Consider the following 9,124-nt stretch of genomic DNA (forward strand, 5'->3'; position numbering starts at 1 on the left):
CTAGGGAGAGTGGAGGGCCAGTGGGGTAGGGGGTGGAGACATCCACTTGGAGACAAGGGTGTATGGGATGTGGAACAGTCGGAGGGTGGATGGGAGGGGGATAAAATATGGAGTGTAAAAAATATATTAGTTAATTTTTAAAAAGTAAAAATAAAACAAATATAGCTCAAACCCATTGTGCTATGAGTTTCATATCTATGGAAAAGTAGACAAGAAATTCAAGAAAAAATTCCCTCTCAAGACTGTTATTAAATCTCAGATACCTTTAGTTCCAAAAGGAGAAGATTGTAAAATATAATTTGTAAATTTATCATGATTAATTTATCTGTATTATTTATATGCATACACATTTGTACATATGTGAATCTCAGAAACAAAATTCAATTTTAACTCCAAGTAACTTGAAAATAACTTACAGGAATTCTTATCATCGGTAGTAATTTCTCAATTACAACATCCACCGTATCAGTCTTTGTTGCTGTTACAGATAAAGTCTATGAAAAGTACAGAGAAGAATGGTATAACTGATTTTACATCTTGCTAACTATATACTAGTAATTATGCAAAAACATCTTAGAATGTTTAAGAACATCTCTGTACTTGTGGTTGTAATGTAAATTGGAAGGAATGTAGAGTTCCTTTTTGCTAAGAATGTAGAGTTAGTCACCTCTTGATAAACGATAGCTCATGTCTCGGAAATTACACACTCAAGAAAGACACATTCGAACACCAAATATACGAATACACATACACATGCACAGAATCACACATACACACACACACACACACACACACACACACACACACATACACACACATATACACAGAGTGAGCATAATAAATTTAAGGAAAGCTTCTAATACTTTGTTGAATATCTGAAAACTTCTGTATAATTTAAAAACAACAAAGTATTATAGAAAACCACACATGTGATAGAGAAATAATTCCATAGAATTTTAATTGACATTATTATAAAATAATGTGTTCTTAGAGCATTTCAAACATACTAAGATCTAACTAATGATTGCAAAGATTTGTGCATTTCTTGCTGATGGGGATGTTATTTATAAAACAGACACATTTCAAGAGATAGTCTTTTTAAACAAAATAGTTCTAAAATTATTTTTTAAAGCATGGAAATGAAGAGACAACTGGGATTTTTCTGTACATGTTAAAATGTTTCATTTCTCATGGTGAACCAGGGATATGTAATTCTCAGGAGGGACCACTAACCTTATAAGATTACATAATCCTACTGTGAGGGAAAATAGGTTTTAGTAACTGTTCAATAACACTTAAAATGTTTAATGTAGAAAAAAATGAACTATACCTTCAGATAAAAATTAAGAACACTGTAAATATTGAAATTACATGTTAGTAAACTAACTATGAAAGTGAGTTGTTGCTATCACTAACAAGGTATGAATTTCAAAACAGATTATTTAAATCTATGTAGGAAAATGCTATCTTCCAGCCATGGGATAGGCACTGATTCATGAGGACAGTGCAGTTAATTGTTACCTACACAATATTAAGTCAAAAAGTCAATATTTTATATATTTGAATTTAAATTCAAGAATAGGAGTAGGCATGTACAACTGAGGGAGAGGTTTGGGGATATCTTGGGATTCATGCAAGTGATTTGGCAGTAGATTTCTATACTTATAAGAAATTATCAAATAGAGATGATTCTAAAATCATATGCATCTATGTATTTTAAAAATAAACAGAGCCTGAGAGATCTACATTCAATCCTAAGAATAAGATAAAAAAGGGGCTGGAGAGATGGCTCAGAGGTTAAGAGCACTGATTGCTCTTCCAGAAGTCCTGAGTTCAATTCCCAGCAACCACATGGTGGCTCACAGCCATCTGTAATGTGGTCCAGTGCCCTCTTCTGGTATGTCTGAAGACAGCTACAGTATACTTACATATAATAAATAAATAAATCTTAAAAAAAAAAGATAAAAAGGAAAATTTAAGAGGAAAAGAAAATTTTAAATTAGAATAGCAAATATATTTTCCTAAATAATCCATAGAAAAAAATAGAGGTTTTTCTTAACTGTAATGAAATACATAGATAATTCAAAGAACTCTCAAACCTACAAGGCCAAAGTATAAACATAAAATCAAAGAAAACCACCAAAGAATTGATACATATATAAAGGATCATTGCTAAATACTCAGTAGAGAACATGGTGAAAAAAGGTGATGGAGGATATTTAAATTAGAAGAATGTTTTCATGTTCTGAAAATATCTCTTCAAGGACAAAAGGGAAATAAACATATCATCACATGAAGAAAAGCTAAAAAGTACCTGTTAGCAATCTTCTGAACTACACAAAGGTTGTTAATAATTATGGCAGGGTAAAATATGAAAGCACTAGAGTTATGGGTGGAAATCAGTAAAAATATTTTCTTTAAAGGAATTGGATCTAAGTCACAATGTTGTTGTAAGACATCAGGGAGATTGCTCATGTACAATACTGAGCATTTACCATAGCTGAAATCAAGCAGCAGAAGCAAAAGAGCATTTCCATACAAGACTATCTGCTCTTCTGCTCTTCTCTGACCCTGAGGACACATCTGGTTCAGCCAAGCTAATGAGTATTCTCCTAATGTATGTCACTGGTTAGAATTTGTATAGCAGAGGATGGCCAAGCTGGTCATCAATGGGAGGAGAGGCCCTTGGCCCTGTGAAGGTTCTATGCCCCAGTGTAGAGGAATGCCAGGGCCAGTAAGCAGGAGGGGGTTGGATGGTGAGTAGGGGGAAGGGGGAGGGAACAGGGGATTGTTTTAATTTTTTTTTATTTTTATTTTTTTTGTCTTATTTTATTTCTTTTCTTTTCTTTTCTTTCTTTTCTTTCTTTTTTTTTTTGGAGGGGAATCTGGGAAAGGAGATATTGTAAATAAGAAAACATCTAATAAAAAAATTGAAAAAAGAAATTACCTTTAAACTGCACTGTCTCTTTAATTACTGTTTTGTATTACCAAGAAAGTATGAAGATCAAATTGAGTGGTGATCATTATACACACGTTGGTTTGTTTAGTGGAATTTCAATAATGACATGTTAGACTATCGACTCTAGATAAATTTTTTACCCATTAGCATTTATAAAAGTCAGAGAGATGGTGATCCTCTGAGATACATTCTATTCTGATTTACAGTAGGAATGGTCTTCATTGTTCTACATGCTACATAACAGTTAAGTTTCTGCTTTGCACTAAATCCAAAGGTGAAAATAGAACAATAATATAAGTATTAGAGAAATAGATACTTTTTAAAAGATTTATTTATTTTATTTATATTAGTATACTATAGCTGTCTTCAGATGCACCGGAAGAGGACATCGGATCTTATTACAGATGGTTTTGAACTACCACGTGCTTACTGGGAATTGAACCCAAGGCCTCTAGAAGAATAGTCAGTGCTCTTAACCACTGAGCCATATCTCCAGCCCCAAATAGACAATTATTTAATAGCTATGTGTATAACTCAATGATAAAACTACTACTTAGTATGTGTGAAGTTATGAGTTATTTCCTACACACTATACACACATATGACCACACACACACACACACACCAATGGTAAGTTAATAAATGATTTCTAAACAGAAGATACATGAAAAAAATCCCTATGCCTAGAACATTCAAATAAACATGAGCATAAAGAGTAGACAGAAGTACAGAGATAAAATGTTATGAAACATGTGGATGTGGAGAGAAAATTAATTCTTGATAATATTTTGCTCTGTTAGGATTTATTTATGGTTACCTTATATAACAACAATTACTTTTTACTACACAGGATTATTTTAAAACAAATAGTAGTTGAACAACACATAAGTTAATATATATGCAATAAGAACTCAGGGGGAAATAGCAGTTTAACTCTAATAATAATACTTGTCAGGGAAATTTATGCTGTTGCAACTACCTGTCATTTAAGAAAAATATTTTCTTCTTTAGCATGTGGATCAGTCTTCATATTTCTTTCCATATATCATATATAAAAACACATGTGTGCATGCTATACCTATACAGCTTTTCCATATGCATAAATTCTTACTACCTTTTTTTATCATCTTTATCATTATCATCTTGGTGTTAAATACAAGAACATCAGTTTAGAAATATGCATTATTGGATTAGGGAACATTTAAAAATGTTTCAGAAACAAAGTCATGGTCAGACACATTGACCATGGAAGCACAGCCAGTCCTCAGAATATTTTGTTTACAAGGTTGTTGTCAACTTGACTACATCTGGAATGAGCTACAATCCAGAAATGGAGGGCACACCTGCGATCCAGATCCTGGAAGACACAGGCTTCTGACTTGGACCTTGACATGGAGATCTTGAGGCATAGTGGCCATGAAAAGCTTAGGCCAGGCAAGATAGAACACATCCAACACTAATCCCTTGAGAATGAGGGAAGTGGATCTGAGTTCAAGGTCAGCCTGGGACAAAGCAAGGTCCTGATCTAGGCATGGTGGTACACACCTTTAATCTGAGCCACACCTACTGCTGAAGGCCTATATAAGGACATTGGAAGAAGTGAGAATCACTCTTTGACTGTTTGAACTTACTTCCAGTACATTTGTTGATGTATAAATCTTCAGGATTCCAGTTTATACACAAGATCGAATGAAACAAACTAGTCTCATAGACTGAAGAACTACTAGATAGTTTGTCTTCCCATTCAGAGCTGCCTATTGTTGGCTTAGTTAAGACTTACAAGGCCATAAGTCATTACAGTAAATTCCCTTAATATATAGAGACAGCTCTGTATGTTCTAAGTTCTATGGCTCAAGAACAATTTCTCTGACTAATACACAAAGAAAAGGCAAAAATCTGTTTGATCTTAAAGGAAGAAGTAGCAGATGGCTTGAATGGACATGGTAGAATAACATCTATGGAGTGGAATTTAAAGTAAGACTGAAGAATACTCTTTACTCCAATATAAAAGGGAGACAATAAATGCAGAACTTCCTCAAAATTAAATGAAATATGTGATAGATAATAGAATCTAAAGCGGTATCCAGTGACCATCTAATCAACCACATATTTGGAGACAGTCTACGAAATATATTTTTAAGAAAGAAATGAAGCACAACCTGCAATTCCCATTAGTACAGAATTAATGTACAAGTAAAATACCTTCTCAGAAAAAAGTGCCACTGATCTTTCTGTTCTATTGAACTGTAATGTTAAAAGAGAAAAACAAGATTAGAGTCTTGACAATGCTAAGACTTTTAAGATAATTACTCATAAAAATTATTATAAGCCAATGACCCTCATGAGGGTGTAGCTGTAGATGGTATTCTGCTCATGTCTGCCCTTCTGAATGACATGTTCCACTGGAATACTTGTATGACTGGAAGTTGAATATAGTGTGGAAACTAGTTGGGAATGTTAAGACTTGACCATTTTCCAAGAGCTGTGTGACTATGACTGGGCCAATAATCACTCCTAGATTTAGTTTCATATATATAAAAGGATACTTAGCATGAGATCATGTCAAATACAAAGGGATCATTATTCACACTAAACCACAGGTAAGGCATATGACCTTTGTTTAAAATACACTTAAGGCAGGAACAACATCTTTTAAGAAAAAAATTACTGTTTACTTTCTCGTATGAATTACAAAATTGGCATACAAACCAGGAGGGCCTAGAAACTAATGCTTCATCTGTGTGAGTCATCATATCAACTCTACTGGTACAAATTAATAATAAGCCCACCACTACTCCAATGTAGCATGTAATACTCTAATTTAAGATGGGTTAAATGTGAATGCTAACAATTTATAACTGCAAATTTTATGTTTAATGAGTTAGACCTCATTGATATTTGACAAATTCACAGTCATCAACATTATCTTGTTGATCAATATTTGGTTTTTCAAACAGCAACCCCTACCCAATGCACTATTCCTCTTCCCTATGCTTACAACACTATGTCAGGTATAGTTTTTTTCCATCCGTAAGATAATGTGTATAGTGTTTCCTCTTTCTGAAAATAATTATCCATGCTGCAAATATCTTACAGTCACAAAATATTATTCTCCATTTTGCCATGATTCTAACATCTATAACTCAAACTGACTTCCTGTGGAACTGATTCTTGCCCAAAGACTGTCACTTTCATGTTTGTACCATTAACTGCTCTCCCACTCTATTCTCTGCCTCTAGCCATTTTTATCAGAATGGTGGATTGTGCCTGTGCTCACACACACACACACACACACACACACACACACACATGCACACACACACACCACTAAAATAAAAAATGACATAGCAAGAAACCTCATAGGTACTTGATGATATGTAGGAGTTGGTTCTGACACTTTGATCAGGAAACTACATGTGAACAATGAAGCTCCTTCTACCCAATTGGTTCTTGTTCATATAAAGATCCTAATGGCCAGTGAGCTGTGAAGAATAGGAAGGACTTCCAGTTTTACTACAGGAAGGCTAGCAGATGCAGGGGAGGAAAAAAAGATTCACCATGCTACAGAGGGAGAAAGAATCACCAGCCATGTGAAATCAAAGGTGTATTGGCCATTGGCTGCTTCCCCAACTGGCCCAGGGTAGCAGGTAGGAGATTAGAAACACAATTAAGCTGGGGGTACATTTAGGGTGCTGAGCTACAACTAAGGAGACAGCAAACAAAATTGAAGGCAGATTCAGAGGTGTTGAGCTGGCGAAGAAAAGAAGGGTATGAGAGCGGAGAAAGGCTTAAAAGAGCCTGGCCTTTGAGCTAAAGCATATAAAATGAACAAATTTGTGTGAATCTATCATCTGTGAATCCAATAGAAACTTATCCCTTGACCTCTATCCTTATCAGTTGACCATTAGACACCAGTGATATTCTGCTACACAGATTTTCAAATACTTGAACATTATATGAGTAGCTATTGTGATCTGTTCAATTAAATACTATCCTTTATGGAAATTAACTGGGGAGTGCTGTAGGTATTGGTCAAATTTAAGTATACTATGAAGTATTATTGGAGAAAAACCAATTTGTGTATTTTCAAAACCTAGATAATACCAGACACATGTATTTCCTTTCCTTATATTTAATGGCTTCAAAACTTTTTCCAAAGAATTGTTGAACTGAAAGTCTTTTTAAGGAATAGCATATTTTCACAACCATACACATGTATATGAAAGTTATATAGGTGAGAGATAGAATATAGAGACAGATTGATAGCTACTCTTTTGTTGGTTCTTTACTGTGCTCTTACAATATGAATACTATAACGTATATTAAGTGAACATCATGCTGCTCAAAAACATATGAAATATCTTTCAAAGATATGTAGAGATACACCAGCTTTGATGTAGAAAGCATTTAAGGCCCATGAGATTAAAGGAGTCAGGAGGAACAGAAGCCAATGGTTATCATCACACACATCAAACAATAATGTAAAGTTATTTTACCAAAGTAATACCAATTCAGTTTCATGATCTTCAAAATTAAAAGTAAATGAACATATGTGGAAAATAATTCCTTTCTATCTGAATGAACATTAAAATACTTAAAACTTTTTAAAAACACAACATATCTAGGAAAAAGTAACAATTTGCTGAAAACCAGAGAGCTCATAGGTTTTAGGTTGAAGTCTGACCAGTTTACAAGAAAAGTTTGTATTCATAGTGAGTAAAAACAATTGGATAGTCTAGAAAATACTCCTCTCTCAGTCCAGGATATACCTGGCTTAATGTTGTTCTGTTCAGGAAGTTGTCTCCTTTTCCTACGCTTTCAAGGGAATTTCACACTTTCTCTTCTATGAGAATTAGTGTATCTTGTTTTATGTTGAGTTCCTTGATTCACTTAGACTTGAGTTTCATGCAGAGTGATAAGTATGAATCTATTTTCACTCTTCCACATGTAGTCATCCTGCTAGTCCAGCACCATTTGTGGAAGATGCTTTCATTTTTTTACATTGTGTGATTTGGCTTCTTTATTAAAAATCAAGTTTCCATAGGTGTATGGGTTTGCTTTTGTGCCTTGATTTGAATCCATTGATCAATTTCACTCTGTACCAATATCATTCATTTTAAAATCACTACTGCTCTGTAAAATCCTGGATGGTGATGCATGCTAAAGTTCTTTTATTCTTCAGAGTTGTTTTGGATAAGCTTGGTTTATTATTTTCCTATATGAAGTCGAGAATTGATTTTAGAAGTCTATAAAAAATTTGGTTAAAATTTTGATGGGGATTGCATTAAGTCAGTAGATTGTTTTGATGTCTTTGATATGTTCCTGGATTCTGTTTTTGAGTATTTTGTTGAGTGTATTTTGTATCAATATTCATATCAGAAATCAGTCTGGAGTTCTCTTCTTTGTAGAGTTTTTGTATGCTTTAGGTATTAGGGTGGCTGTGGCCTCATAGAACAAGGTTAGCAGTGTTCTTTCTGTTTCTATTTTGTAGAATAGTTTTAGGACTATTGATATTAGCAACTATATGGTCAGTTTTGGAGAAAGACACATGAGTTGATGAGAAGAACATATATTCTATTGGGCTTTATTTTATTGATGCCTATTAGATCAATTTGATTTATAATATATGTTAGTGTCATTATTTCTCTAGTTTGTGTGTGTGTGTGTGTGTGTGTGGATGTCCTATAAATTGGTGAGAGTTGGATGTTGATGTCTCCCACTATTAATGTGTGGGGCTTCATTGTGCAATTTAAGCTTTAGCAATGTTTGTTTTCAGATATGAGTGCCCATGTGTTTGTTGTGTACATATTCAGAAATAAGATTCCATTTTGCTAGACTTTTCCTTTGATATGTACAAAGTGTTCTTTCCTGTCTCTTTTCATTAATTTTTATTGAAAGTATATTTTAGAATGGCTACTCCAGCTTGTTTCTTATAACTCCTTTCTTGGAAAATTCTTTAGCCCTTTACTCTAAAATCTATCTTTATGGTTGAGGTGTATTTCTTGTAAGCAGCAGAATGATGGATTCTGCTTTTGCATCCATTCTGTTAGCATGTGTCTTATTGATGGCAAATTGAGATTGAGTGATATTAATGACCATTGATTGTTGTTTCCTGTTATTTTGATATTGGTAGTGGTGCTGCTGCTGCTGCTGCTGCTGCTGGTG

This window comes from Mastomys coucha, unplaced genomic scaffold (assembly GCF_008632895.1).
Source record: "Mastomys coucha isolate ucsf_1 unplaced genomic scaffold, UCSF_Mcou_1 pScaffold17, whole genome shotgun sequence".
NCBI classification, from domain to species: Eukaryota; Metazoa; Chordata; class Mammalia; order Rodentia; family Muridae; genus Mastomys; species Mastomys coucha.